We start from the raw sequence: 13,498 nt of genomic DNA, 5'->3' as shown, positions 1-13,498 counted from the left end.
TCTCTCTCTCTCTCTCTCTCTCTCTCTCTCTCTCTCTCTCTCTCTCTCTCTCTCTCTGTGTTACTGATTACTGATTACCTACCAGAAAACCCACGGGTAGTGAAATCCATATTGTAATCCATATTACAATCTAATGTACCACAGTTACTCTAATTAGTTTCAATGGATGGATTTTTCCGGTGGGTTACTAGACTGAAATTATGAATAGCTCTTCTTTTTTTTGTATCATCATCTACAACCGTGACAAAGTATTTAAGTCTGTAAACTTATGTTTGCATCTATAAAGCCACAGTAATAGTGTCTCTTGCTCTTGGAGCACTTGTCTGGGTAATCCATCTAAGTAATCAGTCATTCTTTCCCAGTAATCTGATTTTTGTCAGTGACTGTAATGGATTAGATTGAATCAGATCACTGTAATTCCATTACACGCAATATGTTACTTCCCAACCCCCTCCATTGTAAGAAAAACAACAACCAAATAAACAAACAATAATAATAATCAGACATTGTCTCAACTTGTATTTCAAGTAGCCTTTTGCATTTGCTTTGTTGTTGTTGTTGTTGTTGGTGTTTTTGTTGTTGATGTTGTTGTCAGTCACATGCATTTAAAGATTTTGGTCAATTATTATAATTTTTATTATTATAATTTGTATCTAATTGAATCCCCATTGAGACCTATAGTTATGTGTGGGGGGCAAAAAGAGAAAAGTCAGATACTTACTTTGTCAAATCATAAATAATGTAAGAAATACAGTAACAGAGGTCAATGTGAGTCGTAAATAGTGTGTGTGTGTGTGTGTGTGTTGTGTGTGTGTTGTGTGTGTGTTGTGTGTGTGTGTGTGTGTGTGTGTCTGTCTGTGTGTGTGTGTGTGTGTGTGTGTGTGTGTGTGTGTGTGTGTGTGTGTGTGTGTGTGTGTGTGTGGGTGTGTTTTTTTGGACAGTCTCATCTGTTAGACGTTTGTATGTACTGTGTGTGTGTGTGTGTGTGTGTGTGTGTGTGTGTGTGTGTGCGCGCGTGCATGCATGCGTGTGTGTGTGTGTGTGAGAATGAAGGATAATTGCTTGCTGTGTGAGAGAGAGAGAGAGAATTAAGTACATTTGCTGAAATAAAGTTGTTCTTAATTTTCTCACTTGCTATGTGAGAATGTTAGTTATTATGTTCTCAACGCATGAGTTGAGTTGTGTGGAAGAGTTTGCTAGTTCTCTAGTGCTACCCCTTTGTACATTGTGGCTGTGTCTGACAAAAGTTAACAATAAATAATGGTATTAGGAATACATTTGCCTCCTGCGTGAACTGTGCATAGCTGAATAGACTGTATTTTAACGTCGGCCATATGGTGGTACTTGGAGAGCCAGCTACGTTCTCAGGTGGTACTTGGTGTAAAAAGTTTGAGAACCACTGCCCTACAGGCTGGATTGTGCCGGTCCTCCAGTTCCTCCTCTATGCCTCCTCTACGCCCACACGTGACGTTTGCAGTGGGCCACCGCATTGCAGCGGTTTGCCGTCTCCATGTTCTTGCACCAGAATGCAGGTCCCCAGCTACACTGCTCCATCCCCAGGAGGCGGTGCAGACCCTCAGGGCACGCAACTAGTTTCATGCAGACAAAGTCTGGGTCCATCATCTGGAGCAGCAGCTGGACCAGCATGGGCTCGTACTGCTCAACCAGCTGGTCACACTCGCTGTTACGCACCCCAGTAAGGGGACGCAACACAAGGCCACAGACACGTTAGGTGAGGGTGCAGTGACACAAAACCATGAAACAATTTGCAAAATAATAGTATTTATTTCACAAATGAACAAAAACACAGCAACACAGAGAGCAAGGAGGACTACCTAGTGGCACCAAATAAAATAGTAAAAGGAAATGAAAACCCACCCCCCCTTTACAGGCTGAACGCCCAAAAGAACAGGTGGCGGTGCTCACTCTAAAGCTGGTGTCTTTAACATCAGGTCACCTACGTGATGCAAAATGTAGACCCCAGGGTATCTTCCTGTCCTCAATGTCCCTGTGTGCGAAACAAAAGATTAATACAAAGAAAAACAATCACCATAGGCTGGGTGACACAAGGGAAACAAATATACAAAGGGTTAATACAGAAATGTACAGCAAACTAAAGAACACCAAAACACGGGGAGCTCCAGTAGCTCACCACGTACCGCGAGTGCTATTTCAGCGCCGTGGACAACCGCGCTCGCGCGGATCTGGGGCTGAGCGCGTTCGAATCCCGGACGGCAGCCGTGCCTTTCCCAGAGTGTCTTTCCCCCCCATCTGAACCCTTTCAGCCTGCTTCTGTCGGTCGAACTTGACCAAGTATGAATGCGAAGAAAAAGCGATAAACGCTAAAAGAACCAGGTGACTGGTCAAAGTTTAAAAAAAAAAAAGAACACCAAAACACAATGAAGCGAACCAGAGCTCTCACCAGCTCTACCAAATGTACCTAAGAACCAGAGCCTTTACCTCTGAAGAGCCACTGCTCTATATACCTAAGAACCAGCGCTTTTACCTGTTTATATAAAGAAACACCACTCTAACCATGTAGCTCATAGTGTAGGATGAACACCACTTTAACCCCAATGCTTAGAGTGTAGGATGAATCACCACTCTAACCATATAGCTCAGTGTAGGATGAATCTAGAACCAGAGCTTTTACCTGTTTATATAAAGAAACACCACTCTAACCATGTAGCTCATAGTGTAGGATGAACACCACTTTAACCCCAATGCTTAGAGTGTAGGATGAATCACCACTCTAACCATATAGCTCACAGTGTAGGATGAATCTAAAATGGCCAACAATATACATACCCCACACAGAGTGCTAAATGGCAAAACAGGTCCAACAGTATATATACCCCACACAGGGTTTGGTCCACACAGGCACCTAACAACACACAGAATTATCACCAAAGACACAGAGAGACACCCACCACCACAATGAGCCAAAAGAGCTAACTAACACTGCACAAAATGGGATATATAAAGGGAGAGCGGATGTTGATTGCAGATCAACTTCAGCTGCCGTTGCACTGGGGTGAGTTGCTGATTGACCAGCTGGCTGCTGGTGCTGCAACTGGGAGACACCTGAGAATGGGATATGTTACACAGGATGGAGACAAAAACAGATCAACCAATACATGCCCATATACACACACACAAGAGATAACATAGATAACCCCCATATATATACATATATTACAGGAAGGAGGAGCAGCAGCTGGACCAGCATGGGCTCCTACTGCTCAACCAGCTGGTCACACTCACTCTTTAAGGAGTTGGGCAGGAAGCTTCAGACTTTCCTCACAGCCTCCTCGATCTGCGCCTCCTTGGGTTGCATTGACATGAGCTGGTCAACAATAATAGGAGCGTACTGGCTGACGTACTACTTGCACAGGTCAGACATGCCAGGCCCCAGTAGGTCACACTGGCTCTCAATCTTCTCAATCAGTTCAGTCACAAATGTGTCGTTGCCCTTGGCCTGCGCGTCAGCCAGGAACTTGATACAGTCTTGGCACACTCACCACTCCTCTGCTTTGGGGCATCCTGTTTGGGGGTCTCCTCCTGGGGGTAGAGGAGCTGTGGCACATTGAGCAGGAAGGGAGAGACCTGCTGGGACAGGTCCACCTCAGGGATCAGGTTGGACTGGATCGCCTCCCGGTACTGGGCTAGTATGACCTGCTGGGAGCGACACAATCACATGGCTCCACACGTGTGCGAACCATAGCATGGTCTTCGGGGGAGCCGGGAGCTCATAATTTTTCTTTCGGGGCAAAAATAGCATTTATTTTCAGTAATTTAGAGACCCCCCCAAAAATTCCGAGCTGCCCCATGGTTCGCACCCTGCACACACCGCACTGGGGTCATCCAGTTCTTCGGTGATGATTCCAATGAGGATGGGGTAGTGGCTGTCCACCATCTCCTTGCACTCTGCGGTCAGGCCCTCATCGGGCATCAGCTGGCAAGCCATCTCCAGGTAGCCAAGGAGCTCTGCCTCTGTGTCGTCGTCCTCCAGCAGCTGCTCCACCACAATCAACACCTCATTACACAGGTAACATAGCCCAGAGTTCATCTGGGGGTTATTCCACACGTGCTGCTGGCAGTGAGACACCGCTCCGCACAGGGACGCCGTCTTGACATTATAACACCAGTAGGGGGGGCCACGCGCACACTGCTCAGTGCCCAGCAGAGGAGCGGCAACAGCTGACGCTACGAAAAGCAGGGCGAGAAGCAGCATGACTGTATTAAAACGTTACACTTTTCTCTTTCGGTCTCTAGTTGGAGTTCTATGGTCGAGTTCCTTTGAGCACTGTTTCTCTTCCACAGCGAAGTCTTTCTTTACAGAAGTGGTCCTAAAGCTATTTTCCTAAATATTCACGTCACTACTAAAAAAACTCACGCCGACTTGACACAGGAAAATTCCTCCACACTGGAAAGCCGTAAATCAACTTGCCGGCTCTTTCCACAGCAAAACTGTAGGCAAGGCACCCTGGTCTAGAAATGCAGGCTTCAATCTATGTTGTTTAGTCTATCTGTTCAGTCCTGTTCAGTCCTGTTTCAAGATGCAAACTGACTGTTCTTCTTCTTCTTTAGAATTTCCGGCAGTGTAGACGCATCGTGGCGTATTACTGCCCTCCGCAGTTATTTTGATGAGCTCTTCTTCTTCTTCTTCTTTCTTCTTTTGAATTTCCCGCAGGCGTATAACTGCCCTCCTCAGTTCTTATACTACGCTAGTGGTGTGCCATAGTTAGGCCTCTGATTGTTTACCCTCTTCTTCTTCTCATCTTCAAAACACATTACTATCGACTCTATCTCCTTCTTCTCTTCTTCTTCTTCTTTAGAATTTCCGGCAGTGTAGACGCATCGTGGCGTATTACTGCCCTCCGCAATTCTTTTGATGAGCTCTTCTTCTTCTTCGTCTTTCTTCTTTTGATTTTCCCGCAGGCGTATTACTGCCCTCCGCAGTTCTTATACTACACTAGTGGTGTGCCATAGTTAGGCCTCTGGTAAACCAACTTTTGATTGTTTACCCTCTTCTTCTTCTCATCTTCAAAACACACTATCTCTTTCTTCTCTGCTCCTCTTGCCTGTCCAATACTAATAAATACAGTAACGCTATATCCTCTGGTACAACTCTGCAGCATGTAGAAATGTCAGCACTGCCTCTGTGATCAGTTGGTGGTCTTGAGATATTCTTCTTCTTCTTCTTATTTGAATTTCCGGCAGTGTAGACGCATCGTGGCGTATTACTGCCCTCCGCAATTCTTGCTTCGCCCACACTTGAGAAAGTTTACACTCCTCTTCTTCTTCTTCTCATCTTCAAAACACATTTCTATCGTCTCTGTCTCCTTCTTCTCTGCTCCTCTTGTCATACAATCACAATACAAACATCATCTTGTTGAATATATATAGAACACAAATGTTCTAGAATGTTTGATTATGACATCATACTGTGATATCACAAATGTTCTAGAATGTTTGATTATGACATACTGTGGCATCACAAATGTTCTAGAATGTTTGATTATGACATCATACTGTGACATCACAAATGTTCTAGAATGTTCTATTATGACATCATACTGTGACATCACAAATGTTCTAGAATGTGCTATTATGACATCATACTGTGACATCACAAATGTTCTAGAATGTGCTATTATGACATCATACTGTGACATCACAAATGTTCTAGAATGTTTGATTATGTAAGGTTATAAAAATAAACATATAAACATTCATATAATACAATAACCTAAATATATAGCTTTGATCCTCTACACCGGCCCCTAATTGTACTTCTAATCTAGAGACAATTACTAACAACTAAAAAACTAGGAGCTAAACCAAACACTATTTTAACTGATAAGTGTCTCTGCTGCTGGATAACCAATACCTGGTGCCAGAGGTCACTAGTACATGGCACACCTTAGGAAGACGGTCTTTACCACCGCCTCATGCAGCTTCTTGGAGAAGACAGACCTTAGTGATAGGTCTATCTAAAATGGTCGTCTTCGTCTTGACACGGACCCGGCGCACGAGCCCATGCTGGTCAGGAACCGCCTCGATGACCCTGGCCAGGACCCATGAGTTGCGGGGTGCAGAGTCGTCGATGATCAGGACGACGTCTCCCTCAGCGAAGTTGCGTGACACACGTGTCCACTTCTGTCTCTCTTGGAGCTGAGGTAGATATTCCTGTGTCCATCGTTTCCAGAATATGTCTGCCATATACTGGACTTGTTTCCATCTCCTGCGGGAGTAGAGGTCTTCTTTCACGAAGAGGCCTGGAGGCAGGGAAGGCTTTGACAGGAGGAGCAAGAGGTGGTTGGGGGTAAGCGCTTCCAGGTTGTCCGGATCACTAGAAGCCTTGGTTATCGGTCAACTGTTAATGATGGCTTCTGCCTCACACAAGACGGTGTGTAGGCCTTCTTCATCCAGATTCTGGAGCTTTAAGGTGGTGCTGAGAATCTTCCTGACCAACCTGATCATCCACTCCCAGACTCCGCCATGGTGAGAACCGGTAGGGGGGTTGAAAATACATTGGATTCCCCTCTGCCGTAGAGTGTTCTCGCTCCGCTCCAACGAAGTTAGTCCCGTTGTCTGAACGTAGGATTTTCACCTGGCCTCTTCTCGCGAGGAAGCGACGGAGAGCGTCAATGAATGAATGTCCAACGACGATGCCACCTCAATGTGGACAGCACGGATAGCCAGACAGGTGAAGATGCAACCCCACCTCTTCACGATGCTTCTGTCGCGTTTGACTTCGAACGGACCGAAGTAGTCTACCCCAGTGTTGGTGAAAGGGGGGTCATCTGGAAGAACCCTGTCCTGGGGTAAATCCGCCATCTGTTGTTGTCCAGCAGCACCGTGTGAGCGTCGACAGGTTACACACTTGGAGGGGACTCTTCGTATGGCTGCGTGAGCTCCAGGGATCCAAAACTTGAGTTGCAGCTTGGACAATACGTGGTTACGACCGCTGTGACCCACATTCTGGTGGATGTCTCGGAGTATAAGCTCCGTTACATGGAGATCCTTAGGTAGGATGACTGGGTGTTTAGCCTCTTCAGGCATCGCCGATTTGTCAAGTCTTCCACCTACTCTGAGGATTCCATCTTGCAGTACTGGCTTGAGCTTAGCGATATGACTGCTCATCTTGACGTAGTCACCTTTCCGAAGCGCAGCGATTTCTTCTGAGTATTTCTGTCGCTGACTGTAACAAATGATCTCGAGCTCTGCTTCCTTTATATTCTCCACAGTGAGGTTGGTCTTCTCCAGGCTTGCCTTGAAGATCTCCATCTGTGTCTGTACCTCAGACTGTGTGAGCGAACCATTCACTCTTCTGAGTTCTGAGGCCATTCCTCTTCGGGCTTAGTGAGAAATTCCGGCCCCTGTATCCAAGTCTCATTGTGCAGGAATGATTCCACATTGAGTCCTCTCGACGCGTGGTCAGCAGGATTTGTTGCCGTATTTACATACCGCCACTGGCCTACTTCTGACAGCTTCAAGATGGTCTCCACTCGATTCGCTACGAAGGTGCGAAACCTACTGGTTCTGTTTGCGATGTATTTGAGCACAGTGGTGCTGTCGGACCAGAACACAGATTTGTTTAGGTGGAGCTCCAGCTCGGATCTCAAGGTCCTGTCCATGCACGCTGCCATGGTAGCGGCTGCTAGCTCCATGCACGGGATAGTGAGGGGCTTGAGCGGGGCCATTTTCGCTTTCGCCATGACGAAGGCAACATGAAGCTTGTTGTCATCACTCTTCTGTAGCAGATAGCTCACCGTTCTGTAGCCTTCTTGGCTAGCATCTGCGAAGTGATGCAGCTGGTTGAATGTTGCCTCACCGAAGCCCTTGGGCTTGAAACTCCGAGGCACTCCGAAATCCTCCAACAGACGAAGGTCCTCCATCCAGCTGGACCATTGTAGAGCGAGGTGCTCGGGATGTCGTCATCCCATCCTAGTTTTAATCTGCAGAGCTCTTGGAGGATCCTCTTCGCTGTCAAGACCACTGGAGCTAGGAGGCCCAGCGGATCGTAGATTGAGCCAACTATAGAGAGGATGCCTCTTCTTGTGGGTGGTCTTTCTTGTAGGACAATCTTGAATTTGAAGTTGTCGCTCTTAGTACATCAGCGGACTCCCAAAGCTTGCTCGACCGGGAGCATATCCAGATCCAGATCTAACTCCCTCAGAGGTTTGGCCCTTTCCTCAGCAGGAATAGCGGACAGCACGGCTCGGCTCGGCTCGGCTTTCGTTTTTTCTCTTCCTGTTTTCGCTCGTGAGTTTCTTCACTTAGATCCCTGATTCGTACATCCCCAGCTGGGGTATCATTGGAAAGCCACACTCATTAGCTACAACCCTGTTCAATCATTTTCGAGATCGCCAAATGATTGACGGAACTAGAGCCCCAAGAGTTGGAAGTAATATTTGTGCAATATCGTGTACTTTGCACAAGCCTAAAATATCGGCATGTAACTCGAGGACCGCTGAACGGATTTTGTCACCTCAAAGGGCTATCGACAGGCAACAAATGGGGCTTTAATTCGATATATATATATTTTATAAGAAAATATGCACATCCGAGCCACTAGAGGTCGCCAAAGTGCCGGTGGGCAAATCGTCCTCAAAAGGGCCCACATGTAGGCCCTTGCAGCTTAAGAGGTCATTAACTTATAAACTTGTCAACACTTGTCAACACTGGTCAAAACGGCTTTACTTCCAGCTTTGGCTGCCGGGTTGCTTGCGCTGTGATCACATAGTAATACTCAACCAATTGAACACATGTGAACACTGTCTCTGTGTGGTCAGAGTGCAGGGTAAAAACACAAAATCGTGTGCACAGGATTTACAAATTAACCTTAACATTAACCTAGTGGCTAATGTATAAAAGACAATATTTAAAACCGTTAACCTAGTGGTTTATATAGAAAAAACTGACATAAAAGGTGATTACGTTCCATTCTACTGGTTAAAGTTGCTTACTCGTGAGTAGTACGTTCGTTGATAAAGAAAAATAATGTCCACAGCCGCTCCAGTGTAAAACAAAGATATCCTAATGGTTTATTTCTCTCCCACAGCGAAGTCTTTCTTTACAGAAGTGGTCCTAAAGCTATTTTCCTAAATATTCACGTCACTACTACAAGAGATTTAATTTGCTTTAGGAAGGAGACAGGCTGCTAAAACTAAAGACCAGATGTAGTTAATTGATAGGTTAACAGGTTAACACCGATTGAGACTGATTGTTTCTTTTCCATTTTTTAAATCAGTTCCACCAGGGAGAATATGTGGGAGATCGCCGACGACAGCAGCCATCTCGTCATCCTGTCTGCTATGTGCAACACATGAAATAGTCATCTTACATACACCACACACCCATACTATATAAACCAGTACAGCCCACCTGCTGCAGACAGCTTTAGGCCACTGTACAGTCCAGTGCCCTTCCCACCCCCCTTAACGCCACTCCAAAATATTTAAATATTCATAGTCTTGTTCATTCTTAAAAAGGAGAGAAAAAAACACAGGACACATTTATTAAAAGTGGAAAGCAGCACTACAGTATTTCCTCATTGAATTCCCTACTGCAGTGGTTCTCAAACTGTGGTACGCATACCACTAGTGGTACGCATACCACTAGTGGTACTTGGTGGTACTGCTGGTGGTACTTGAAAAAATGTAATAAAAAAATAAATATTATATATATTTTTTTTGTGCAGTCAGGTCACTGAACTTAGAAGAAGCAGGCCAGGCCAGTGTTTCTAGTTGTGGTGGCGTGATAGTTAGATAACCTAACTGGGGAACAACCAGGAGAGGAGCAATAAGAATAATCAACAATGTAGGATATTATGAACACACCAATAACTTATTTATAAAGCTACAAGCATTGAAATGTATGGACCTAGTGGATTTCAAAACTGCCCTCATTGTATACAAACTAATCCCAGGCAACATTCAAAAATGGTTCAGAGACAGGGAAGGAGAATATAACTTAAGAGGGAGAGGGAATCTTAAACAACCAATGGTACGGTACACACTACGCTGAAAAGCATGTGCATATCGGTGTGTGGAGTGAAGTTGTGGAATAATTTACCTGAATACATCAAACTGAGTAAACATGTGGCACAATTTAAAAAGCAGCTAAAAAAATACACATTAGAGAAATACAGAAATGAGTAATGAGGATAAACAAAGTTATGTTATATTGTGTTATGTAGTGCTGTACTATATTCACTGCTGTCAAGTGAATCAAGTTTTTTTTTTTTTTTTTTTTTTAATATTAGTAAAAGTATATTATATATTGTAATATACAAAATCAAGTTCAAGTTTCTTTAATAGTTGTCATACAGAAGTACAGAATACTTTCATACAAAATGCTTCTTACTGTTACGCTCCAGAGACTGTGCTAGACAAATTATGTTATATCTAGTCAAATTAATGGAAGAACAAATACAAATCTAAGGGGGTAGGGATCAATAAGCTTAGCTTCCCTCTACTCCTTTTTTGGACATGTCTGCTAACCAAACACATTGCTCTTGACCTTTTGTTTATAATTCCTTTTTTTTTAATTAAATTTTTTTAATGTTTTTTTTTAATGTTTTTTAATTTGTTGTTATGATTGTTTGGTTTGACGGAACAAGATACCGTGATTTGTTTGGAGGAATATGGAGAAGTACATGTTCAAAAATAAACGTTTTCATTCATTCATTCATTCATTAATTCATTCATTAATTCATTCATTCATTCATTCATTCAGATCAATGTGACAGAGAGTAATGCAGTCTAATCAGTCATAAATCTTTTATTCAACTTCAGCCCTGATCATAACCATTTTTATTTGTAGATTTTTTGTAATGTCAGATAAAAAATGAAATACTCCCACTTTTCTGAAAAGAGTTGTTGTTAAATCTGACATTACAAAAAAATCCATCAAAATCGGTGTTGTTGCTAATCATTGACACATGCCTATCCTGTAATAATCCCCCCCAGAAAAATTTACTTTGCATTTGATATATTGAAAATATTTAACTTTTTGTGTTTTTTTTTTTTTTTTACAATAATTTGTGATGCCATCACACAAACGGGCATTTAAAGGGTTACAATTCGAAAATGTATTGAATGTGTTTTTTATTTTTTATTTTTTTACAATAATTTGTGATGCCCATCACAAACACTGGAATTTAAAGGGTACAATTTTAATAAATGCTGCACCAGAATGCAGGAAATTAAAGGGGAACTATTTTACTATTTCTTTCACTATTTGGGCACTTTTACACAATTCCTGTGAGTCTATGGAACACCTCTGTAATATATATATTTTTTTTTATACATTGTTTTGTATTTCTAATCAAGTCCTCAAAAACAGCATTTTTCTACCTCAAGATCTCGAGCTGTTTTGAGCCTGGGCTCCTAAACCACTGCGGAGCGTCGTCTTCGCCTGAACATTAACATGCAGCAGTGACTACAGTATATGACATCACATATAGGCACATTTTCAAACGACTCAGTTCAGTGAGGGTGAATATTGTGAGAGGAGAATTGGAAGAATGCGCCAATATGAGAATTTTGAGACATAGATCATATTAATATAAGTTCACATAGCTAGGAAACAATGCTAAACACTCAAAAAGACCATTTATAAGATAGTTCCCCTTTAAGTCTTTGTAACAAAATAATTCCTGGTGGGGGACCCCCACTTAGAAAGTGGCCTGACTGGGGCTATATTTCACACTATATTTCCCAGCCTGAATTATTTCCCCAGTCCGGCCCTGCTTATGTGAGTTGTCAATGGACAACAACATGCTGTGTGTGTGTGCGTGTGTGCGCGCGTGTGTGTGTGTGTGTGTGTGCGCGCGCGCGCGTGTGTGCGTGTGCGTACGTGCGTGCGTGTGTGTGTGTGTACAGTACAGATGGTGAGACAATGGACTGGACTGAACACTCACTCAACACGGGACATCATATTCCATACCATGCGGAGGGGAGGCCTGGGTGTTCCCAACTTTGAATGGACGTACATTGCCACGAGACTCAGTCATCTTCTCAACATGCTGAACAGTGACGACCAGCACGTCAGAGAGCAGGCCAGGGCCTCTCTATTCTTAGACCTGCAGAGACGCAAGGTCCCCCTGGCGTGTGGGTCGGATCCAAACTTCCTAGGTTACAGGAAGAAACCAAGTGGAAAGCCTGACAGCCGCGCCCCCGGATTCGGGGTGTGGTCTGACTGGTCAATATCAGAGAGGTTCTCATTCTAGAAGAAGCCTTTACAACCAAAATGTTGAAGTACTGTATCAACTGTTAGAGCATACCATATTATGACAACTGGGCTACAACTGTAAACTTTTAGTCTTAATATTTGGAAGCCTGGGGTCATATTCATAAGTTGGGTGTTAGAGGCCTTCAGATGGCCGGTCTTCCGAAGGGAAGAGCCAAACAGTTAGCAGGATATTTCTCAGTGTCAGCTATTATTGGCAGCCGTGCAATTTGGAGAAGACGCTGCTATCTGTACCCATGAGCTGTGTGTTGATTGTCAGGCTCATCATCCTGTGTGTGTTGTGTAACTTTGGTTGCCATTGTCAATTTGGGCACGAATGTAACAGAATAACCCACACTGTCCAATTGCACTGATATTATTTGTGTCCTTTAGACACATGTATTTATGTGGACATAAATAAAGATTCTAAATGTATGTGTCCATGCATGCGTGTGTGTGTTTCTGTCTGTGTGTGCATGTGTGTGTTGCCAGGGAGGGAGGGTTGCGGAGGTAACTACTGTGTGTCGCGTTGACTTCCTGAACCACTGTACTGTACTGATGACCCCTGGGACTTTCTGTCTCAGAGTTTCTATCTATTATCTCTCTCTCTCTCTCTCTCTCTCTCTCTCTCTCTCTCTCTCTCTCTCTCTCTCTCTCTCTCTCTCTCTCTCTCTCTCTCTCTCTCTCTCTCTCTCTCTCTCTCTCTCTCTCTCTCTCTCTCTCTCTCTCTCTCTCTCTCTCTCGCTCTCTCTCACACACACACACACACACCTACTTCTCTGTAGGTGGTGGCGGTGCTGAAGTCATACATCAGCGCTATCGCAGGGCGCACGTCCTTAAGCACATGATGAAGCGGAAGCAGGCATTTCCTTCTCAGGAAGGATGTTTCCACTGAGCGTCCTTTTCTCTGATTAGTGGAGTAGAGTGGCTTCCCATGAACTGAGATGCACTGTCCTCTACCCAGCATGCACTGGCAGACTGTCCTTTACCCAGCATGCACTGGCAGACTGCCCAGCATGCACTGGCAGACTGTCATTTAGCATGCACTGGCAGACTGTCCTTTACCCAGCATGCACTAGCAGACTGTCCTTTACCCAGCATGCACTGGCAGACTGTCCTTCACCCAGCATGCACTGGCAGACTGTCCTTCACCCAGCATGCACTGGCAGACTGTCCTCTACCCAGCATGCACTGGCAGACTGTCCTCTACCAAACAGACTCTCCTTTACCAAACAGACTCTCCTTTACCAAGCAGACT

At 44.3% G+C, this 13,498-nt stretch overlaps 1 pseudogene across 1 annotated transcript; it reads right to left on the bottom strand.

The window, feature by feature from the left end:
• Positions 1–3,329: 3,329 nt before the first annotated feature.
• On the bottom strand, positions 3,330–4,234 carry LOC311248779 (prosaposin-like; annotated as a pseudogene). The gene is made up of 2 exons: positions 3,851–4,234; positions 3,330–3,711 (listed from the first exon to the last, which is right to left on the bottom strand). The product of its transcript is annotated as a prosaposin-like (transcript).
• Positions 4,235–13,498: the final 9,264 nt, after the last annotated feature.

The sequence above is a fragment of the Notolepis coatsorum genome (assembly GCF_963971535.1).
Source record: "Notolepis coatsorum genome assembly, contig: SCAFFOLD_450, whole genome shotgun sequence".
In the NCBI taxonomy this organism is placed as follows: Eukaryota; Metazoa; Chordata; class Actinopteri; order Aulopiformes; family Paralepididae; genus Notolepis; species Notolepis coatsorum.
This window is presented reverse-complemented; position numbering and strand designations above follow the sequence as displayed.